Source organism: Danio rerio, chromosome 9, assembly GCF_049306965.1.
Source record: "Danio rerio strain Tuebingen ecotype United States chromosome 9, GRCz12tu, whole genome shotgun sequence".
Lineage (NCBI taxonomy): Eukaryota > Metazoa > Chordata > Actinopteri > Cypriniformes > Danionidae > Danio > Danio rerio.
In genome coordinates this window covers 41,786,007-41,811,069 of record NC_133184.1, presented here as the reverse complement: position 1 = coordinate 41,811,069, position 25,063 = coordinate 41,786,007, and the positions used below count along the sequence as shown (strand labels likewise).

The 25,063-nt window shown below is 37.3% G+C and overlaps 1 protein-coding gene across 26 annotated transcripts in view; it reads left to right on the top strand.

The window, feature by feature from the left end:
* The window catches only part of ikzf2 (IKAROS family zinc finger 2), a 397,532-nt gene that overhangs the window by 266,394 nt on the left and 106,075 nt on the right, over positions 1–25,063 (top strand). For 19 of the 26 annotated variants that reach the window (XM_068223269.2, XM_073911490.1, XM_073911479.1 and 16 more), the window contains exon 1: positions 13,825–13,892. The gene's annotated coding sequence lies outside the window, so the exon portion shown is untranslated. Of the gene's footprint in view, positions 1–2,932; positions 2,995–4,891; positions 4,990–13,824; positions 13,893–25,063 lie in introns of those variants that run through there. The other 7 variants (XM_073911497.1, XM_073911499.1, XM_073911485.1 and 4 more) reach the window with 1 other exon arrangement.

Here is a 25,063-nt window from a genome sequence, read left to right as displayed (position 1 = left end):
GACCCCAAGGAACCGATTCCTCACGATGTGTGACACATTTCAATTTCCAATTACTTGCTCTGTGTTCATGGTTAGATGAACCATCTAATCAACGGTTCAGATATGCAGGTACTCCGTCTGTGACAGCACATGATTAGAATATAAGAGCGTGAATTACTGTAATTCAGTCTGACATGCTCTTAAAATCACTCTCTAATAATCCAACATAGCAGGAGCCGTGCCCTTCAGAAGTAATTAGGGCTTGTGAACAGAGAGGTCAGTGAATAAGGCTCTTTTTCTCCTCACTATCCAATCTGTACGCTGCAAAAATGAGTCTTTGATTCGGATTTACTGAAAGATGACGCTCTTATTATTTTATTAAGCTTCTGACAGTGACCCAGCATTTCATAATGTATTTACGCGTTGAGCTGAAATCACCTTGTGTGTTACAGCAACCCTGAGACAACTCTGCCCCCTTGTGACACAACACAAACCCTCAAACGTGCTTGATGACTGTGGAACTGCTGCCATTGTGAAAGCTCTGATTGTACCTGACAGTTTTTAATATTAGTTCTTCTATACTTCTAATTCCCTGAAAAGATGTTGTTGTTGTTGTTCTGCCTCTTCAGATAATCTGCTTGCAAATATCTGAAAGATTTGCGATGGTTGTAGAGACCCTGGAGGTTTTACTGAGGAAAAAGGGAGTGTGGGGTTTTTTGAACTTATATTAATACGTCTGGGAGACACAATAACAAAACAGGCAAGTCATAAGAAACAGAATGGTTTATAGTTAAAATAATGAGGGGTATTAGCTCTTGTGTTTTGCTTTGTTTTTTTAGGTGACATTGATATTATTTAATTCAGTTTGAGTTTATTTGTATAGTGCTGAAGAGCAAGAGATATGCTGATGTGCATACTATTTTAAACAAGAGATATAAATTCCAGGGCGATGCAGTGGCGCAGTCGGTAGTGCTGTCACCTCACAGCAAGAAGGTCGCTGGTTCGAGCCTCAGCTCAGTTGGCGTTTCTGTGTGGAGTTTGCATGCTCTCCCTGAGTTTGCGTGGGTTTCCTCCGGGTGCTCCGGTTTCCCCCACTGTCCAAAAACATGCGGTACAGGTGAATTGGGTAGGCTAAATTGTCCGTAGTGTGTGTGTGTGTGTGTCTGTGTGTGTGTGTGTGTGTGAATGTGTGTGGGGATGTCATCCTGAGGCCCTAAGTCTATGCAGCACCACTTATTCGATCCAAGACCAGCGACGAGATGATGCCAAGGTTTCCATATCTTGGACCAGGCCGTATCCTGAGCAGCTACTGTGGTGGACATGAAGGAGTAGAGAGCATGAGATTGATTCCTGTGACGCTCCAGGGACAGACGAGCCCTTCCAGTCGCAACCCATCACTGGGAAACATCCACACACACATTCACACACACACTCATACACTACGGACTATTTATCCTACCCAACTCACCTGTACCACATGTCTTTGGACTGTAGCACCCGGAGGAAACCCATGCGAACGCAGGGAGAACATGCAAACTCCACACAGAAATGCCTACTGAGCCGAGGTTCGAACCAGCGACCTTCTTGCTGTGAGGCGACAGCATTACCTACTGAGTATCCCTTAGGTGGAGATAGAGAATAAAGGGAATAATTAGCATAGCTGCTGTTCATAGTGTATATAAACAAGATGCAGAATTCTGTGTGGGGCACATTCATGTATCATACCGCTAAGTGATGCACTGAGTGTATGCTTTACTAAAAAGATAGGTCTTTAATCTAGTTTTGAATTTGGAGAGTGTGTCTGAGCCTTGAACATTATCAGGAAGGCTATTCCAGAGTTTAGTAGCCATAAATGAGAAGGCTCAACCTCCTTTACTCGACTTTGCTATTCTAGGTACTACTAGAAGCCCTGAGTTTTGAGATCTTAAAGAGCGGGTTGGATTGTAGCGAGACAGAAGGTTGGTTAAATAAACAGCTAGATTAGCCATCACTACTGTATATAACCTGAGAAGCAGCCTTACACACATATTTTACTTAAGGCTGCTGTCTTTTGTTGCTGTTGTATTTGAATTTGAGGATGGGTAGATGGTAGTGGTTCATGGTAGTGTTCTTGTGTCAAAAAAGGCAGCCAATCTTTGAGAAAAAGTATAAGTTCCCCTTATTTACAAACCCCCTAATGGTTCTAATGTTGGAACACAGATTAAATATTTGTAATGTAACATGAAAGATTTAATTTCTCCATTTAAACTCTATTTACCCAAAACTCTGACACTTCAAAGCAGCCATAATGAGATATGAGATAAATAAATACACACGTAAGAGTCAAGGGTTTAAATCCAAGTCTCTTCTGAGGAGAAATGATCACTCAATATGATGCACAAATTTAGGCTTGCGTTTAAATATTAATCAGCAAACAAACAGAAGTTCAAATCTTTTTGATGCTTGTGGTGGGCAAGAATGAACATCCTTGGCTCTCACATTTCAAGAAAGCTTGAATGCTGTAAACATTGTTCACTAATAAACAAATATAATTTAATAGCATTACTTTTAAGCACAATACATTAACATTTTAAGCGATTTGAGGAAAATCGACTGTTAATGGACACAAATCTCTTGGTTTTAATTAAAATATAGTAATATCAATATTAAAAAGTGCCTTGTAAGTTTTGAATTACTTGAGGGTGAGAGAATTATCATTTTAGGTGTGAATAAAATTATCTCTTTAACTCTGTAACAGTGTATTATCCTACAATCCTAGGTCCAGAAATGCAATGCATGTCTTTTTTTAGAAGTCTGTGCGAGATGCAACAGTTAAAAATGACCAAAGGGAAAAGAAATGTCTTTTTTAGGCCTCTTAGGTGGAACATTGAGTCTTGTATTAGTCACATGGCTATCTGTGTTTTATTAGGCTTAGGGCATAAACAAGAAAAAATACATTTGTTCTTCTCAATAGGTGGTGAGGAGCCAGCAACTTTCAGAGGGAGCAATTTAAACGCAGTTCCGTGCCTTTCTAATGTAAGTTCATACTGCAGAGTTCTGACCACAACACATATTTCAAAGTGCTTATTATGAGAAACCTTAATTTGCAGCTATTAATGGTTCACATACACTCAAACCATTCTTTTTTATCAAGCTCATATTGTTAATTTTGTTAGCACTTAAAGACGTTATGATATTCTATTGATAATGATAACATTTGATAAATCTGACTTGCTGGATATTAATCTCACTGGTGTCTTCTTTAGAGATGATTTACATCTGAAATGATAATTGCTTCCACATCGATAAACTTACTGAACTGCAAGCAAAACCAGTGGTCTATGGCAGTGTTTCTCAACCACGTTCCTGGAAGACCACCAACACCACATGCTTTTGATGTCTCCTTTGTCTGTGAAACCCATTACAGGTCTTTTAGTCTGTGCTAATGAGCTGATGATCTGAATTAGGTGTGTTTGGTTACACATGGGAAAGGTGTAGAGCTCGTGGTCCCCCAGGAATGTGGTTGAGAAACACTGGTCTACAGAATTTGTTAAATGAAGATGCTTTAAAGTGACCTTAAAGGAAATAAATTCACTTGATTCAGTTCTTCTGTCCTCGCAACTATTCCTTACGTCTTTCCCTCGAATCCTGAAGTGGTGGAGCTAAGACGCAAGGAAAGAGTAATGGGGAAAGCGAAGTGAGGAAACAAAGATGCACAAATATGAATTGAGAAGCACCTATTGATTTAGGCTAGCAAAAAAGTGCTCCCACTGGACCCGGAGAACCACTGAATGGAATTAAAAATTATTTTTAAAAATTGTTTAACTCTAGAAAACTTGTCATATCTCAAATAATGTAAGTGTTTTTGTGGCTATAAGTTGTTGTTGTTGTTTTTTTCCCAAAGACTATATAGACTACCTCACAAAAGTTGAATCGCCTATCCAAGTGTATTATAATTGTAAGTGTAAGTGTAATTGTTTAGGAATAACAAATAATAATTTGAGTTGATCATTTGGTATCAGAAGTGGCTTAAATAAAAAGCAAAGACCTCTAGATTACGCTTATTTTACCTAATTTCAATAAAGTCATCTGGAATGGCAAAGAAAGTGTTCTTGCAGGACTCCGAAAGTTCATCAAGATTCTTTGGATTCATCTTCAATGCCTCCTCCTTCATCTTACCCCAAACATGCTCAATAATGTTCATGACTGGCGACTGGGCTGGCCAATCCTGGAGAACCTTGGCCTTCTTTGCTTTCAGTAACTTTGATATGGAGGCTGAAGTATGAGAAGGAGCGCTACCCTGCTGAAGAGCTTGTCCTCTCCTGTGGTTTGTAATGTAATGGGCAGCACAAATGACTTGATACCTCAGGCTGTTGATGTTGCCATCCACTCTGCAGATTTCTCGCAAGCCCCAATACTGAATGTAACCCCAAACCATGATTTTCCCTTCACCTTAACTGATTTCTGTGAGAATCTTGGGTCCATGAGGGTTCCAATAAGTCTTTTCAGTTTGTGATGATTGGGATGCAGTTCAACAGATGATTCATCTGAAAAATCAACCATCTGCCACTTTTCCAATTAAACAATTAGAAGTCAAGTTGTTACTTGTTGCTCTTACAACTAGGATCAACGACAAGACTTTTGTAGTATAAAGTGAAATGTTTATTTTGCAGCTTGTGAATTACTAAGTTTCCCAGAGATAGATGGGTTGCGGCTGGAAGGGCATCCACTGCTTAAAAATGAGCTGGATAAGTTGGCAGTTCATTCCGCTGTGGTTTGATAAAAGGACTAAGCCGAAAAGAAAATGAATGAATGAATTACCAAGTATAAACCAAAATAATAAACCAAGTTAATTCATTTGTAAACATTTGTATATTGTACTGTATATGCATTATTTTCAGCCTGTTGGTCATGTGTTTATTTTGCCCTCCAGCTCTGCCCTTGAACACTATCAAGAAATTGAAGGTGATGGACATTTTGTAGACTATCTTAAGCAGAGAAGAAAACTGGAACAGACACCATGCTTAACAGGTGTGATTTATCACAAAGTGACAGAAGGCAATGTTTGTCGACTAAGCTTTTTTTAAGAATGATCTACACCACTCCCATTCTTAGACATCATTCATTATTCTAAATGAAAGAATGTGAAAGGTCACACAGAGAGTTATACATCAATAGGAGACTTAAAAAAATAAAAATGAAGCCAAGTTGAAGTGGGCAGGGTTAACAATGTCATTTTCTGTCTGGATTAATTACATTAACGGTATCCATAGAAACATCCATCATTTGTGAGGATGAATCGATTGCAGAGAAATCAAAACATTCTTTATGGAGCCATGATGAGTCTAGTATGAATGGTCAATGTTGAATTCATTTTCATGTTTTTAAGTGTCTTCTCACAGGAAGAAAAAAAAAAACAGCCATTAATGCCATCACATGCATTCAATGCTGAATTGCAGCATAGAAATAAGTGGAATGGATTGTTTAAAATGGTTCCCTTCATATGAGCATTTCAAGACTATTTTTAGAAGTTTGCCACTTGAGCAAACAACGATAATAATAATAATAAAGACTTGATTCAACAAAGCAAAGTCCTCTTTAAGTTCAATTCCATAATATTTATAATAATATTAGAAATAGAAATAAATGTGGATATTCTAAAAGTAAATGCATTTTAGTTATGCTTTGTGCCCAAAAGTGTCCACAAGGGAAAAATGAAAGAGCCATAGAACCCCCTGTCTCTGCAAATAGTCAGGAAAGAGGGTGAGTCCAGCTTTGTTTAGGTGGAAGTGTCGAGGGGCGAAAGAGGAAAGGATTTGCATGAAAATGGGAGTTTCTTTACATGCGCGCTGATTTTCAGAGCGGAAACACAAACGAAGGGGAAAAAGACAGTGACTACATTTACATGGACATCAATAATGGAATTATTTGTCTTAATCTGAATAAAAAATAATAAGACTAATGTGTTGACGTGAATTTCTTTTTGAATGTTCCTTTCATGATATCGTTTTACAAGTTATAGCACATAATTCAATGAATGTCATTGCGTTACCACACTAGCCATGTTTACTCTGGAGAGTTTCATGTAATTTTGGGTATTTAATTTTTAATTTGTCAATATTATCTGCAGTTTGGCACTTTCACTTTTATTCAGGAACCTTTCATTCATGCCCTTCATGCCAAACGAGATATTGGATGCGAGGAACTGCTGAAAGAGTGTTGTTTTAATGGAATTTGATACCGAATGCCGAATGGGAGAAAGAAAAACTTTCGCATTTCTCGGTAAATGCAGAGACTGGGTAGGTGCAGAGAATAGCCTCAAACAGCCGTCTGTGTTTAGACTATCCTGTCACAAAATGCGGCAAAAATCATATGCAGTGAAAATTTTACACACCAATAATAGTTTGATTAATGTATTTACATTCAGAGAGCAGCATTTACAGTGAATCTTTAAATCCATAAAATTGTAGTAATATTACTGTAAACTTAGTAACTAAATCATTTTGACTTTAAAAACTAAAAGAATACTGCTAATGATACTAACTAACTTTGCCATCTGAATAAACTTTAACAAAGAACACTGATCACACACTTACTAAAGCTGTAAAGACAGTTCAATTTTTTTTTTTTTTCAAAAGAAGACGGGTGGCAAATTCAGATTTCACCATTTCCATATTCGAAAAGTTCTTGGGTAAAACAATGTTCCCTACAAAACTATATTGTGTCGCGTGTTAGCAGACCACTGTAATCCACAAATGTGGGCCCACACACAAGCTTCGCTCTTATCATGAGGAAATGGAAACAAAACCTTCGTTGTAGTGCATTTATAAAAACAATTCTTTTTCATCAACTTGTTTTAATTATGGTTGTCAACACAACATGGCGTCTCTCATGCCGTCTGAACACTGTAACAGGTAATAACAGTCTTCGGAGATATATCATGCATATTAATGCAGTTGCACCTCATTCACAATAGAGCGTGCTGATTGGTTCAAGCCAAGTCTTTCTCATGAATTAATGCTAAAAACTCAAAGATGTCACATTGTACCAGCAGACATCCTATCTCCACTTTGGAATTTACTCAACAATCTCATGGCCCTGACGTAGCTTTTAAAATGATTTCCCAAGCGGAAGAACGAATTTGCTCGAAAAAGCAACCAATTTTCACTTTTTAGTAAAATATATGTGTCCTAATAGTGTTATTAGCAATGTGGGGCATATATATGACTGTCAACATCAACAACATCAAACAAAAATGAGTTTTGGTCTTTTGTGATCTTTAAAGGTCTGCAGTATAAGGTATGCTTGGGGGTTAAAGCGTACACTAATATTTGATTAAGTATAGTAAAGCTAGTCAAGCTACAGCACCATTCAAGTTTTGATAATGATTGGCTGCCTCCAAAATTGCATACTTCCATACTACTGTATATAGTATGCTAAAAACAGTATGCGAGACGAGTAGTTTGTTAAAATTCATAGAGTTCGAAAAACAGTATGCGAGAACTTACCTGGATGACCTATGTAATACTTCCTTTGAGATTTTGAAGTTCGCATCTGATGGACTCTACACTATCCCATAAAGCTTTGCGAGAGAATTCATGAATGGGAGTAGACGCAAAATGCGTGGGTAATGTGATCCTGACAAAATGGTGGATATAGTACATCCAATTTTCATTCATACTACTCACATTCATACTATATCAAACGGTTTAGTAAATTGTAATTTTAAATGTAGTACCTACTGAGTAGTAGGCGATTTCAGATGCAGCCCTATTCTTTTGTTGTATAATTATTCCAGTATGAACTTAATTTTGTAGCTCTTATTCCTTTTTACCATCACTGTCTATATCCCATTCATTTTCAAGTGTATGTGAGCATTGAATGGTTATGTGCTTGCGTGTTTTTCACACACACACTCACACAAAACCCAGCCATTAATGGCATCACATGCATCCAATGCTGAATTGCAGCGTAGAACGAATCGTCACGTTACGGTGGATCAAGCCTCCCTCGGAAGCGGTCAGAGTCGAGCAGGTTCCCTCTATCAGAACAGACCTTTTAAAGCCCTGCCTTAGGGTCCTGTCTCTGAGACGATTCGCCTGAGCAGAGGAGACACGTGGACCAGATCCAAGAGAATCAGCACAGAGTGTGTGGCGCTGCAGTCTGACACATTTTGTGAGCTGAATTCTAAAGCACCACCTTCAAAGGTTGACAGACTTCAGGGCATCTGCCGCAGAAGCTCTTCCTCTGGAACATCTCTATGGTGGGATATCTTAGACTGACACACTGTTGATTTATGCTTTCTTCAGCTCAACTGCTCAGAATGACAGGCTTTACGTTTGCAAGACTCATGAGCCACGTGACTCTCCACACTCAATAAGTCTTTGTTATGTGATTTGGGAGCTCACTTCAGTCGGGTTAGCCCACATTTCATTCGGTCAGATGAGGACATTGCTGGGGTATATTGCTACTGTATGGTGGACTCACTAAATACAATTTCATGCACTCACTTTATTGTTGATTTGTGTGTTACAAGTTTTAAACAAAAGGAGACAATGTCTGTGACAATGGTGATTAACTTGAATGCAACTTTTTTTTGTTGTTGTGCATTTAGAAAATGATTGACAGTCATTAAAAAAATATCTAATAACCTTCCCTGTCAAAATGTGTTTTCCAATTTTTCTGCAGGATTTATTACCTGCTAAGTCCAATCCAAGCTCATTCTGAAAACGTAATCCCGCGGACGTTTCTGGAGACAGCGGAATACGTCCCGGGGGGTACGTACGGCTGCGTTTATTTTTTTCAAGCGAACGCTGCGGGGCAGTGTGACGCTGTTCCCTTTCGCGCTTGCCTTACCTCCTTGTGGAGGGCTTCCCCGCTGCAACCTGTTTGTCCACTCAGCTCAGCGTGTACGTCGGCAGGCTCGAGATGCAGAGACGAGTTGACCACGGCGACCGGTTTCGAGTCCGGGGAAGAGCAGTTCCAGCAATCAGGTAAGACAAAAACAGAATCCCAAAAATTAAGTAAACGAGTTTCGTAACAAGGTGAGAACGCGGCAAAATCCGAAAACGTGGTAGAAAAAAAAAAAATCAGGGCTTTTATTTTTTGGATGGCTTTTGTAAACTGTTGCTCGGGTTTAGGGAAGCGAGCGGGCGGGCGGGCGGGTCGATCGGTAAAATTGGTTGGGTTCAGGGAAGGAGGAGGGCGAGTCGGCCGATTGACCGGTCGGGCAGTCAATCATCCGGTCAGTCGGACAGCGGCCTCCGGCGGGTTCACACTAGTACAGCTCGCGCTCGCGAGAGGCGTCTGAGGTCCGAAAAAGCACACAACAGCGGCCTCTTGCGGATTCGCGAAAACAAAAACTGCAGCCGTACGTACCCGCCGGGACGTATTCCGCGGTCTCCAGAAACGTCCGCGGGACTAAGTTTCCACAATGAGCCTGGGTTGGCTAAGTCTCACCTTAAAGCAACACAGGCTCATTGTGAATACATAGCCCCGTATACATATCTGGAGAGAGCAAAATACGTCCCAGGGGGTATGTTTTTTTGCAGTTAAGGTTTTCACAAATCCACCAGAGATCGATGTGTCCACTTTTTCCAAGGTACGTATAGTTGCATTTCATCTTTAAAATGAACGCTACGGAACAAAATGGAGCCAGTGACGGCTTTTATTTCTTTTCATGTTTTTCTGCTGTTACCAGATTGTCCAGTGGCTCACTGTGTATGCTGGTGGATTTAAGACGAGGAGTTGACAGTGATGACGAGATTCGAATAACGGTTTCAGAAAGCAGGTAAAACAAAAACAAATCCAAACAAACAGTAAATAACGGGGTGAGAACATGGTAGGATCTGAAAACGTGGTAAAAACCAGGCGACGGCAAGGGCTTTTCTTTTTCTGAATTGCTTTTGAAAACACTATCGGTTGGGTTTGGGGAAGGGGGTGTATGTGGGTGATGGGTAGGTCGGTCAGTCAGTCGGTCAACAGCGGCCTTTGTTGGATTTACAGATTCACACGGGAAGAGCAGACGCAAATGACACTCGTGAGAGAAATTGAGATCTAAAAAGACGTACACAGCGGCCTCTGGTGGATTTACAGATTCACACGGGAAGAGCAGATGCAAATGACATTCGTGAGAGAAATTGAGATCTAAAAAGTCGTACACAGCAGCCTCTGGTGGATTTGCGAAAACAAAAACTCCAAAAAAAAAAAAAAAAAACTGACGTCTTTTGCCCTTTCCAGAAATGTTTGCCAGGGTATGTATTTATAATGAGCCTGGGTTGACTTAAAGGCATAGCTTACCCAAAAATGAAAATTCTGTCATCATTTGTTCAAAAACTTAAAAATTGAAATCCTTCCTATTGCTGTACTCAAAAGAAGACATTTTGAAAAATGACTTTTATTGTATTTTGTTTCCTACTATGGACGTCGGTGGTTTCCAGATACTATCATCCAGCTACAAGTTCACTTCTAAATGGCTGAAAAAAAAAAAACTAATAAATACTTTGGGGTGGCCTAGTCAAAATCCTGACCTGAATCAAATTGAGATGCTGTGGCATGACTTTAAAAAGGCAGTCCATTGCTAGAAAAACCTCCATTGTGGCTGAATTACAACAATTCTGTTGTGGACCAAAATCTCTTCACAGCACATTAACAGGCTAAAATGAGTAATTGCACAATGCTTGATGGCAGTTTTATTTACTATTTATTTTTTATTTTTTTTTATTTTTTTGCCTAGGGTGGCTCAACCAGTTATTAGATTTAGTGGCAAACACACAGGGCTGTGCATTTTTGTATTTTCCCTTAATAAAAAAACCTTTGTATAAAAACTGCATGATGTGTTTACTTGTATTATCCTCACTGATATTTGCACTTGTTTTGATAATCTGAAACATTAAAGTATGCCAAACTATAATTCTTAACATTTTTCTAACAATGTTTTGATCACCAACAGCTTATTCACCTGATCTGCCACTACGTGAAACTGACACTTATAATCCGACTGTGTACAGTAATTGCTTCGCAATAAAGCCATTTCAAGTTTTGGCAATAATATTCTTTTGTTTATGCCTGTGATAATTATGAGTAAAATGTCATCATTGTGAACCACACATCGCCACCTTGAGGAATAAAGGCAAGTTTCATTTATTAAGTCATCAAATACTTTGAATTAAAGAGGTCAGTTCACCCAAAAATAAAAATGCAGTCATTATCCATGCATACTCCACTTGTTCTAGACCTTTTGGAGTTTCTGTCTTCTGTTAGACACATTATAATTGTTGCACAAGAAAAAATATATATAATATTTATGCAATACATAGTGTACAATGGGTAGCTAGCTACAGTAGATACTTTATACACTTTTTACAAAAACAATACAATACATACATGATTAGAAAACAGACACTTCATTACTGCATACTTCAATGTTTTATAGTTCACTTGGAATATTGTATATAAATAATATTGTGGAATGAATTAATTATTTTAATATATTAAGAAATTAACAAGGGGGAGGCTGGTCAATGACATCCTGAAGATGCCTGTGTATGCTTTTAAGGGTCGAAATGTTACTGATCGATCCATTTTCAAGCTTTTGCTATATTTTTTAACAAAGTGTATTTAGAATATATGCTATTAGATGCATTTAACAACAGGGATGTTCTTTAAAGATTGTCTACTCTAGTGTTATACACCACCATTTTTAGTTTGGGCTATTTATTTACACTACAAATGCATTTTGGGGGCTTGAAAATGCTCATTATTCAAATAAGTTTAATCATATTTTTTTTCGAGAATTATATTGGTATATTCTTCATGGAAACTATAAAAGAAATATTGTGCATTACAGTTTTAGGCATCTGTGAGTACTCCAAAACAACAATGGTGGATTGTGGGCCCATACTGTGTGTGCGCAGACATGTTATGTTATTTTACATCAGCAACTATTAGCCTGAAATACATTTAATGGGACAACATTGTGTAATATGCTGAAAATATTAAATCTATTACAGAGAAAGGTATACATAAGAGAAAGGGATACATAAGTTTACTATTTGTTTATCACGTCCTGAGCATGTACATGCACCTGACATGACTTTTTGAATCTTGAATCGTATCTCACGCCTTCATTTTTATGCCATATAGATTGTGTTTTATTATGCTCTGTGAAATTTGCTTCACAAAAATGTGCCCTATGTTTGCAAAGGATGTTAATAATTTGCACTGCTCCCCTTTGAACAATGTAGGGCTGTCTGAAAACAAGGCAAAGGGAATGTATACATTTTGTAGCTTTGATCAGTCAGGCAGGTGGGAGAACGAGCTTGGATGAAAACATTTAGATGTGTTTAAAGGAAAGAGAGGGGGATGTGGAAAACGACTACACTTTGCGGTGAAAATCTCGACGGACATATTTTCAGGGTATTCATTATCTGCAACTGCCTCTATCCTTCTCTCTCAAGCGGCAATTGGTGCATGATGTAGCATAAACATTTCATTACTTGGCAGGGGCAAATGTATGATATTTATCTTCTCAACATGTTCAACATTTCACATCAAGTGAATCAAAAGATCTCTGAAACTGACATCCCTCTGTTTGGCTGAAATCTGATTTTAGAATCCAAAAATGAGTTATGTATATGTATGTTTTGCATACTGGCTATAAATATATTAATGTATAATGTTACATGGCTACTAGGCCACAGCTATATCACCCTGCTGCCCAAGATTGGTTACTCGCTGAAGCTAAGCAACAAGGAAAACTAGGTTGCTGCTGGAAGTGGTGTTAATGAGGCCAGCAGGGGGCGCTCAGCCTGAAGTCTGAGTGAGTCCTAATGTCCCAGTAAACTGTCATTGAGTAACGTCTTTCGGATGAGACGCCTAACCGAGGTCCTGGCTCTGTGGTGATTAAAAATCCCATGGCACTTCTTGTAAAAAATAGGGGTGTAACCCCAGCGCTTTGGCCAAATTCCCTCCAATTGCCCTTACCGATCATGGCCTCCCAATCATCCCCATCCACTGAATTGGCTGTATCACTTCCTCTCTACACCCCCTAGTCATCGCATCATCCAAGTGGATGCTGCACACTGGTGGTAGTGTGAAGAGACCCTACTAATGATCGTTAAGCACTTTGGGTGTATGGCCATACACACTTAATGCGCCATATAAATACACATTACATTACATTATATGTTTATCCATAGATAAAGTACCTAGAATCACTTACAGAAGCTTGAAGTTTATTATTATTTAAGAAATATTTATACAGCTTTTGAATACATTTCTTTTAAACAACCTTGTTTTACATGCACAATATTACTCACTTCTGACGGCTCAACTACATGTTGCTCAGCTAGAGTATACAGTAGTAGAAGAATAAGTTATTCTAATTGTGACCTTGCACTCTTATGTGAAAAAGTTAGTAGCTCAAAATAATGATTGTAAACTTGTCCTAAAAGGAAAAAAAAAAAGTAATATAAAATATAAAAAAATAAAATAAAAAACACAAATACAACACAGTCCAAATCAAAATGTGCATTCCTATGTGAGTGGATGAATAATTAGCCTACTAGTCATATTTTTGCAGTTTTTAGGCTGGTAGGTATTGTGTTTGTTTACAACGTCAAATATCTGTGCTTATGGTTTGTGGAGTCCTACTATATAGGCATTTGTATAAAATTTATATATATATATATATATATATATATATATATATATATATATATATATATATATATATATATATATATATATATATATTATTTTTATTTATTTATTTATTCATTTTTTAAATTGGTCGTTTTATGGACACGTATGGAGGTACTTACACTGCCATCTAGTGGTGTCAGAATTGTATAACACTCTACGGTCAAAATTCAAAATGGCGGCGAACACAATGGAAGATCCAAGTGGTAGCGCCATACACAAACGTCCATCAGGTAAGAAGTTTCATATTTCATAATCATTTTTCATAGCTTATTCTGATTTACATATTTATAAAGCCTTGTATATTTGTCATAACATGCAAATTTGATAAAAGGGGTGTAAAACCAGCATCTTTGTAGGTCTCTAAACATGATGTACACGTATGTGTACTTATGGACTGATGCTCCTCGAAACTGCTAATATGCTAGTAAACAAAGAAAAAAAAGCTAACTCTGGTGCAGCTAAAAAGCTGTACATGGTCCCAATAAAATAAATAACAAGTAAATCAATAAATAGATACTTTACCCTATAGCACAAGCTATAAAATAGATATAGAAAAAATACTTTATTTATACTTTATTCTAAAAACTTAGATCAAGGTAAAAAAAAAAAAAAAACACTTTAGTTTTCTTTAAATATGCATTTATGTTTACCTAATTATCCCAATGACTCCAATATGATTGGTTCAGTGATTCGTTTGTTCCCAAACCCCTCCTTAGACAACAACAACACACAGTCATTATTAATCCACACAGTGGCAAAAGCTGAACTAATTTTGAAATTTGACAAATGACAGAAGATTGCACAATCGCATTGCTATTTGTAGGGTAAGTGGCACACATCGCATTTTCAACTTGGCTTTAGACGCAATATGAGAATATAAATCGTTAACCAGATACAGTACAAGCCTCGTAAAGTGATTACAAGTAACAAAATACACTTAAATACCTATATTGCAAGCTAGAGAAAACAAGCTGTGTACTGATAAAGTTTCTGTTAGGCTCTGACAAAGTCCCATACATCAATTGTCTTTTCTGATCCTTCCTTTAACAAACGGCCAAGGAATCTCCTGTTGCCGGTTATATTATTGCATTAACCTGAACGGTCACTTATCTTCAGTAATGATCAGTCCCACACACACTTGCACTCCGTTAGTGACTAAAGAGAAAGGCGTGTTCATGTTTTACCAGATCCGGCACTTCATATTTGGTAGTGTTTCGTGTCAGCATCGATACGAACAGACAAAACATCCAGATGAACTACAAATCATTTAAACGACTCTTGAGATGAATCTTTTTTTTTTTTTTAAATCTATATTTTTAAACAAGGTGCACTTTCAGATTTAAATATCATCTGGATGATTTCATTCACTTAGCTGTGCTGCACACTCTATGGAAGGTAATTTCCAAACACCCAAAATAGGGGCTCTTTACAAAAAATAAATAAATAAATAATAATAAATAAAAATTGAACAGATATGGCATTATGAATTGATGGGGCGGGGGCACTTACATCACCAGTAGGTGGTGACAAGTCACTGCAAAAGTTCACTGTAAATTGCTAAACTATACCATATATTATAAAATAACAAGCAATAACTTAAACATTAGTTTCACTGCATGAGAAAATGGACGTGAGGTGTGAGAGTGTGAGAATAGTGTCAATTGCCTGAGTATCATGCTGAATGTGTGAGAGTTGACAGCCTTGATAAAAACACAAACATGCTGCTTTTTAAAAATACATTTATAGAGCATGTATTTTTTTGTCACATTCATATTTAATGGAGCATTTGAGTGTTTTTAAGGTATTTAACCATGCTCATCAATATTTTGTAATAACTCTACGTGCCTTGGTAATGTTGAAGGGAAATAAATAACTTTTTTTTTTAGTTCTTGCAATCTGTCAATCACATGCGTGACTAATAAGACACCTCAACAGACTGTGCAGCATCTTTTTTTCTGCTAAACTTTTTTCACTCAGATGTACTTCATAATATGGAAGAAAAGACTTAAAATATTCAACCCAGCCCTTGAGATTCTTGTAGTTAAATTTGATATTCACTTTTGGCTAGTGAGGAAGTCATTATCAGTTTATGAAAACGGTTAATGTACCAGAGTTTGTTTGCCTTTTTGGTGCGGTTTGTTTGGAAAGGTGTGAAAGAGGCAGGTGCACACCGAATGCAGATTAAACAAGTGTACAAAAACCTGCTCGAAGAGGTGGTCTCGGTATGTTTCAAACCCTGAGGTGTTTGTTTATGATGAGAACTTGAACCTACCTCAAGCTGAACCAAATGCAAAAAGTACTTTGAATTTTGGACTAAAGCAGCTGCCGTAGTCACTGCTGCATGAGAAAAAAAGTTATTTGACAATTTACTGCAGTTCTTAGACAAATGTGGAGTTGTGAGGAGGTCCAGAGTGTCTGCTGACTTTTCCTCCACTCGTTGTTTACTTCTGTGTGTTGCTCACATGAATATGCTGTTCATTAATTCTGACCAATCAAAATGCAGTTCAGGAAATTTTTTTAGTCAATGACTAATGTGATTATTGTCACATGACTGTTTTTATACTGCAATATGTAATTTTTAACCTTGGTCTAGACCAAAGAAAAAGTACTAGGTGTGAGTTTAGAACAAGTATGTGTAAGAATGGGCGAGGCAGTGGCACATTAAGTAGTGCTGTCGCCTCACAGCAAGAAGGTCGCTGGTTCGAACCTCGGCTCAGTTGGCATTTCTGTGTGGAGTTTGCATGTTCTCCCTGCCTATGCGTGAGTTTCCCTCGGGTGCTCCAGTTTCCCCCACAGTCCAAAGACATGTGGTACTGGTGAATTGGGTAGGCTAAATTGTCCGTAGTGTGTGTGTGTGTGTGAATGTTTCCCAGAGATGGGTTGTGGCTGGAAAGGCATCCGCTGTGTAAAAACTTGCTGGATAAGTTGGCGGTTTATTCTGCTGTGGTGACCCCGGATTAATAAAGGGACTAAGCCGACAAGAAAATGAATGAATGAATGTGTAAGAATACTTGATGTATGCAAGTTCCTGAACTTTAAAAACATTACCAAGACTTTTGGGGTTAAGCAGTCTCCATTTAAACTCAATATTTCTTCCCCAGCATTCTCTATATCTCTCAATAATTGACCCTCCCTGCAATTTCATCATGCGGCTCTTGCAAGCCCATAATGCACTGCCTCTAGCCTCGGATTGGTGGCTGTAGATAAGACAGTGCATGGCAGCCGCAAGAACCTGCTATAGTGTTATGGCATAGACGCCATGTCTGGGGTCACACAGGCTAATTGGTTTGTGCACAATGGGAACAGATCATTAACCATGTCACCCTCGAGAGAACACAGTTCTCTCAGCTCCAATTAATGGGAATTTTCTCCACTACGAAGACAGCTTTAAGTAGACAGTGGAGCTGTTTGAGCTATTCTTTAATACCCAGATTTTCAAGGGCCTATCAAGGGCCCCCCCTGCAACACCTGAATATGACCCCAAGCATATCATTTCTAAAGCATTTCTGGTATTTAGTGTATTTTAATTACATTCTTGGCACACTCATTAGGGTGAACCAGAGTAGTCGTCTAATTTCCTCGTTGTGAAGGTCATTGTTAAAGTCTGTATGAAGCAGAAATTGGTGGAGACTTTTAATTTGGTGTGATGACGTATTTTCAACTCAAAGGCAATGTTGAGTGGGGGGTGGGGTTTCAGTTTTGCACTGGAGTGGCTGAGCATATTTCACCCTAGCTGTCAAACTGACTTCATCAGATAAAGACTGTAATTCCAGAGAGAAAGCAAATTGTTAAATATTGATTAAAGATTACCAAAACAAACAAGTTTTTTTTTCTTTTTTCCATTCGAATTGAGTTAACAAAAACATATTGATTAACTTCAAAACTAATGCCGTGGTCAAACTGCACTTTTTGCCCCTTAGACAAACAATCATACACAAGCAAATGTGACGGACCAGAAACTCAAGCTTGTGTGCTAAGTTTCACCGTTCGCTGCGTTAAAGTTCACGCATGGTGAACACTGGCCTGTGAAATTGCATTAAGTGGCTGTGTGAGATCAATCGAAGATCAAAACATGACCTCTCTGGACAAAAATTTAAAATATGGACCAATTGCATGCTTTTTTTTAAAAAGTCTAATCATCTCATTTAATCCCGCCCCTTTCTGCATTTCCGTACAACAGAATTTCACGCGCTCAAACTCTAATGTAACCGCAGCATTACAATGTGAGCAAGGAAAACAAGTAATTTTATTTTAAAAAATCTTTCTTTCTTTCTTTCTTTCTTTCTTTCTTTCTTTCTTTCTTTCTTTCTTTCTTTCTTTCTGTCTGTCTGTCTGTCTGTCTGTCTGTCTGTGTCTGTCTGTCTGTCTGTCTGTCTGTCTGTCTGTCTGTCTGTCTTTCTTTCTGTCTGTCTGTTTGTTTATATCTTTCTTTCTGTCTGTCTGTCTGTCTGTCTGTCTGTCTGTCTTTCTTTCTGTCTGTCTCTTTCTTTCTTTCTTTCTTTCTTTCTTTCTTTCTTTCTTTCTTTCTTTCTTTCTTTCTTTCTTTCTTTCTTTCTACATTTTTTCAGAGGTCAAATGGCCAGACTGGTCTGAGATGATAGAAAGGCACCAGAAACTCAGATGCTATCATGTCAATATGGACCAAAAACTCGTAGGAACATTTCCTGTACCTTGTTGAATCTATGCGACTTAGGAGTAAGGCAGTTCTGAAGGCAAAAGGGGGTCCATCTCGGTACTATTAAGGTGTACCTAATATACTGTATTTTAACTTTTACTGTTAAAAGCTATTTGTTACCATTTAATTAGTAACCAATAAAGTTGTGGTAACTAATAACCTTACCTTTTCCAAATTTGATAGTTATGCAGTGTGCACCTTTTGTAAAGCTGCTTTCAAACAATAATTATTGTGAAAAAAGCTATACACATAAACCTGAGTTAAATTGAATATCTATTAAGTCATTCTTAAACTTTTGGCATGGCTTCATCACATCGTTAAAGTTTGTCTTGACAAACTTATTATCCTCAGTTTATTATTAGTGCACCTCAGGTACAATATTTCACCGTTTAATTAATGGTTTGAAATTAAACTGCAGTAAATTAAAGAACTATAAACGATCACTTTAAATAGAAGTTCATTCAGAGGTCAAACCAGATGCACATAATTGAACGTGTTGTGCAGACGTATATTTATGATGCTTGAGGTGGCGTTTCGTGAAGTAGTTAATTAAGACCAAAAGAGATCAAATAGGGCAGACTGCTATATTAGTCTTCCTCTCGTCCTCATCATCATTCAGAGCAGGAAGCAGGTTATCAGTGCTGTAGCTCTTCATTTAGGGAGTACGGGGCCAAGATAAATTCCACATCATTGCAATCTAATGATGTTGCATCTCATGCCGATGTATTTACTGTAGGAATCTCATATAGAAATCTGACATGGAAATATATGCAAATTAAATAAATGACAAACAAGTTCTTTGATTTTACATAGAGTTAAAGTCAAAATTACTAGCCCTCCTGTGAATTATTTTTCTTTTTCAAGTACTTCCCAAATTGTTTAACAGAGCAGGGAATTTTTCACAGTATTTAATGTTTTCTTATGGAGAAACCCTTTTTGTTTTGTTTTTTTTGGCTAGAATAAAATCAGTTTTTATTTTTTAAACCCTTTTAAGGTCAATATATATTTATATTTTTCAATTGTCTATAGAACAAACCGTCGTTATACAATGATTTGCCTAATTATCCTATTTAACCTAGTTAAGCTTTTAAATTGCATTTTAAGCTGAAATATCTAGTAAAATATTATGTATTGTCAGATAAAAGAAATCAGTTATTAGAAATTGGTTATTAAAACTTGTGTTTAGAAAGTGATGGACAAATCTTTTTTTTCGTTAAACAAAAATATATACAGGGGCCTAATAATTTAGAAGGGCTAATAGTTCTGACTTTAACTGTTTATATCATATATGTACAATATTTAAAAAATTGTAAACTTTTTTTAACCATTAAAATTACAAATGTAAAGACATGGATACAGTAGATGACAAATAGGCAGTAGTCTACCAATTTTGAAGAAAATATATAGATATATTTATGTAGTTTGAAGTCTGTTTGAGAATAAATAAGTAGTCACTAACTTTATAAATTTTTATAAAGTTTTTTACTTCATGTCTCATGAGACTTGTTGTACATAAATAGAGGTGTCACAGCCAAAAAACAACAAAACTACACTTTATATTGGTTTCAAAAAAGAAAATATGTGAAAGATTCTGAGATAAAAAGTAAACAGGTGTATGTCATGGGCTTTAACAGTAGGCTTCAGGCACATGATCTTGAATATTTTGAGTACCTTGTAGAAACTATGCAATGAAAGATTACGGCAGTTCTAAAGGTATAAGAGGGTCTGGTACTAGTAAGGTGTACCTAATAAAGTGGCCGGTGAGTGTATATCACAAACACGTGAAATTCAATTCAATTCAATTCAGCTTTATTTGTATAGCGCTTTTACAATGTAGATTGTGTCAAAGCAGCTTCACATAAATGGTCATAGTAACTGGAACAGTGTGGTTCAGTAACTGGAACAGTGTGGTTCAGGTTTTAGTGTTTAAGTTCAGTTCAGTTCAGTTTAGCTCAGTTCAGTGTGATTTAATCATTACTGAGAGTTCAAACACTGAAGAGCCAATTCATCGATGCGTAGCTCCTCCAATCCTGAACCATGCGAGGCAGTGGCAACAGCGGAGAGGGAAAAAAAACTTCACCTGATGGGAGTGAAGAAAAAAAACCTTGAGAGAACCAGACTCAGTTGGGCACGACCATTTTAATTTCTCCGCTGGCCAAAAGTCTTGTGCAGAACTTCATTCGCCGTGGTTTATGCTGGAAGATGGCCTCAATGAAGACTCGTCTGTCCCTGGAGCGTTGCTGGAATCAGACTCATGTTCTCCACTCCCCACGACCATCAGCGCAGCAGCAGCTCAGGATATGGCCTGGTCCCGGATATGGAATCCTTGGGATCATCACGTCGCTGGTCTTGGATCCAATCAGTGACTACGCCTAATCTGAGGACCTCGGGATGAGTATCCCCAGGTGAAAATAGAGAATAAAGAGAATAATTAGCGTAGCTGCTGTTCATAGTGTATATAAGCAAGATGCAGAAGCCAGTGTGGAACCCGCTAGGTGATGCATTGAGTGTATGCTTTACTAAACAGATAGGTCTTTAATCTAGTTTTGAACTGGGAGAGTGTGTCTGAGCCTCGGACGTTATCAGGAAGGCTATTCCAGAGTGTAGGAGCCATGAAAGAGAAGGCTCGACCTCCTTTACTTGATTTTGCTATTCTAGGTACTACCAAAAGCCCTGAGTTTTGAGATCTTAAAGAGCGAGTTGGTTCGTAGCGAGACAGAAGGTTGGTTAGATAAACAGGAGCTAGATTATTTAGAGCTTAATCCAAATATGAACTTGTATGTCTCATATATATATATATATATATATATATATATATATATATATATATATATATATATATATATATATATATATATATATATATATATATATATATATATATAAACAGCATATATATAAACAGCATATATTGCCATTTATCAGATTACTGTGTGGGAATTTAAGAGTGTGAGGTTTCGTTAGAGGCGGTTGGTTAAAGTTGGTTTGATTATCCAGAGAGCTACAGTAAGATATAATCTTGTCAGCTTACCTAGTGCAGCTAAAATGAGACACACTGCGGTGCGTCTGTTTCTGATCTTGAGTTGATAATGAATTGCTGGCTATTTATTCTTAAATCTGGAGGATAGACTGCAGCCGTTGACATGGTTATTATTATTTTTTTTGGGTACTCTTTCCTCTAAATCTGTCACTGTGGGGTGAGCATTTCATCAGCTTCATTCGCACAATCCTTGCCTGCAGCCTTTCTACAAAGGCCAGAAGATTTTCAGACAAAACACCCAAGGCGTTTTGTCAATGTTTTGGCACCTGTATCAGCTCAATTACTTAGCGGCCTCATCCGTGCATGGGATTGGAATGTGCTCCATGGCAGATTCCCATTTTGCTCCTCATCACGGTGTAATTAGAGAGAGATGGCGAAGATTGAATTTGCGAGGCGCTTTGCGTGGCACCGTCTACGGATCCCTCACTGGAGGGAACAGTATCTGGTAATTGAGAGGTGTGCTGGGAAAGAAGTGGAGGTTGAGGGAACAGCTGTATAGAGGTGTTAAGACTCATTTAATGTTGAGGGCTGACAGTGCTGAGGAAGGCAGGGACTGGAAATGGCAGCTTGCTACAACAGCTTTCTGCAATTAGAGGTGTTTTGGCTCGTGTGGCTTTTCTCTGTGGATGTGTCCCCTTTTTGATATCTTCCCCTCTTAATGTTGACACTGGCGAAGATTACAGTTTGCTCATAACAGCTTGGTGGCTTCTAGGTAAGTAGATTTAAACCCCAAAGTCCTAGATGCTTGGAACATGAGCCGAGGGAGTCATGTTGATCGGAATTATTAATAGAAAATGATGCTTACTGTGTTCCTGACATAATTTACTAATATTCAGTCATCAATGGATTGATTGGTTGTTTGATTAAAGAAGACCTAATATGCAACAATCAATTTTATAAGGGGTTTAAACACACTGTGTGGCAACAGTCTGTGAAAATAACCAGCTTCTAATGGTAAACATGCTATCTCCCTAAATTAGCATCCATCCATCCATCCATCCATCCATCTATCAGAGTTTGCTCTTAGCTGATGATTAATTAGAAGGTGTTTTTGACATGCTGCTTTGCATCAGAAGATTCTCGAACCTGGGGCTTCTTCTCGTTTTGTAGGGTGAGAGTGAAGTTTGAGCTCAGGTAAGTATTAAAAGCTCCCCTGAATTAGTTCTTTGGTCCTGTTATTGAATATTGGCAGTTGCCATGGCGTTATAGACCGCTAACTGAACGCATATGTTTGTGTGTTGGAGGCCTAGAACTAAATACGTATATACTGTGCCAACTAGGTTAAATCAATTCACTTATACTGCATATCTTTGGACTGTGGAAGAAAATCAGGGAACCTGGGGAAAACCCATGCTAGCATGGAGAAAACATGTAAACTCCACACAGAAACACCAACTGGCGTTTAAGAAGTAGGACTGTAAAATATATTGAAATTTTTAATGAATGGTTAAAAGTAAACAAGCAATCAAACCATGTTAAAGGGATAGTTCACACAAACGATTAACATTTCCTCACCATTTACTCACATTCAAGTGGTTTTATAAATTTTTTTCACCAAGATATTCTGACTAATATTGGAAAAAAAAGCAGGAATTGACTTCCTTCGAAAAAATTTTAAAAAGTTAATCGCCTTTTTTCTGTATCAGTGCTGGTAAGGTTTACTTTAGACGATGTGTAATTTTTTATATATTTAAGCATTAAACTTTTAATGCCATTTTCTAAAAATGTTACCACAAGTATGGTTTTACTTGACCTTTTGATTCAAATTAATGCTATATTAGCAAATTAAATAAAAAGTTGTAAGTCCTATATTTCATCAAAATGAATAAATGTGAAAACTATTGCCTTATCCTCAGATTTGAAAAGTGCAGTCTTTCTCAGTGTAGAAAGAAGGTAAGATTAGATGCATATTTAGATGTATCTGACATTTCATCATCAGAATATACCACATTCACTTACAGACATCAGATCTTCCACTGGGTTCTTTTCGGCCATCAAGAAGCTCTAAAATGCGGGTGATAAGAGAATGTTACATTATTTTCATAATTTTTTTTATTTTTGCCCAACTTTTTTTCACAGAATATCATCTGTCACACATTTTGCACACTGTTGAATATATATTTTAGTTTGTCCGCTTTAGCAGGCTCCCACAGTGTCTTTATACTGACAGTGGGCAACATTGTTATGACAAAATGAAACTTGTTTTCCGCCTGCTGTGTGTATGTATTGTACTGTATATTTTGTTTTGTATGTATTTTGCAACTGAATGTTGATTGCTAGATTACCCCTAGCCAGAAAAATCTTTCTGGTACCTCTGCCGTTTACTTTCTGCTTAAACAGACAGTGGCTAAACATAATCTAGTTTAATAATTTAAATAGTTAAAATGATTAGATTCCTTAATTCCAGAAACTTTAGTAGTTGGCGATTAATAAATTTAGGATACTTTATTAACAATTACAAAGACCAATTTCTCATTTTTTTGATCACTTTTCCAAAACAATCTTTGCAATTCTCATTACCAACTAATTACAGCTAATTACACATTTAAAATGCACAATAAAACTCCCCAAATACTTCAAACATTTGTCAAATCAGTTCATTCTTCCATAACACAAACTGTTGTTCATGCAAAGATCTGGGAAAACATGTTTACATTATTTATTATTTAGCAGATGCTTTTATCTAAATTGCCTTACAAATAAAACATTAAAAGCAATCTGAACAACAAAAAGATAAACAGTTTATAAGTGATGTGACAAGTCATACACTGTAAAACCCCAAACAACATTTGAGGAAATAAATTGTAACAAATCATTTTAAAAAAAAAAAGTAAAAACTGAGTTTTTTCAAACCCAATTAGTTAAGGCAACTCAAACCATGTGTGGAAACCGATTGCTACAAACCATTTGAGTTAACAACTAATCTACATGAGTGCTGTGAACTTACTCCATTTAAATAATGAGGTATTTAATTAACCCAATAACCTTCAACACTGAGTTCAAAACTCTTTTCATTCATTCATTCATTCATTCATTCATTAAGCCCCTCCAGCTGCAACCCACCACTGGGACACACCCATACATTCTTATTTTAGCTTACCCAATTCACCTATACTGCATATATTGGACTTTTGGGGGAAACCAGAGCACCCAGAGGAAACCCACGCGAACGCTGAAGAACATGCAAACTCCACACAGAAATGCCAACTGACCAGCCGAGGCTCGAACCAGCGACCTTCTTGCTGTGAGGCGACTACCTACTGTGCCACTGCGTCACCCTCAAAATCTTTTCAAAGAAGTAGAATTAGCTTTCTGTAAATTTTACTACACTAGTTTTTACATAAAACTACACTCATTTCATTTGATAAAATTGACTTTTGGGCTTTACAGTGTTGTTAATCTAACAAACATTATATCAAGTATGTTTTTCATACATATATATGATAGATAAATATAACATAAATGGAGACCACTAGTAATAAGTGAAGTGTTGACCAAAAAAAGAGACTTGAATATTTATGACTTGAAAATGCCTAAAGCTAGATAGACACGCAACAACCAATGTAAAGGTCCATAAAAGTTATTGTTGTGCCTCATGTGGCACCAAAATGTGCTGTTCACTACAAGAATGCAAGCATTTGGAGAATAAAATGTATAATTTTGTGTAACTTTCCACAATATTTATA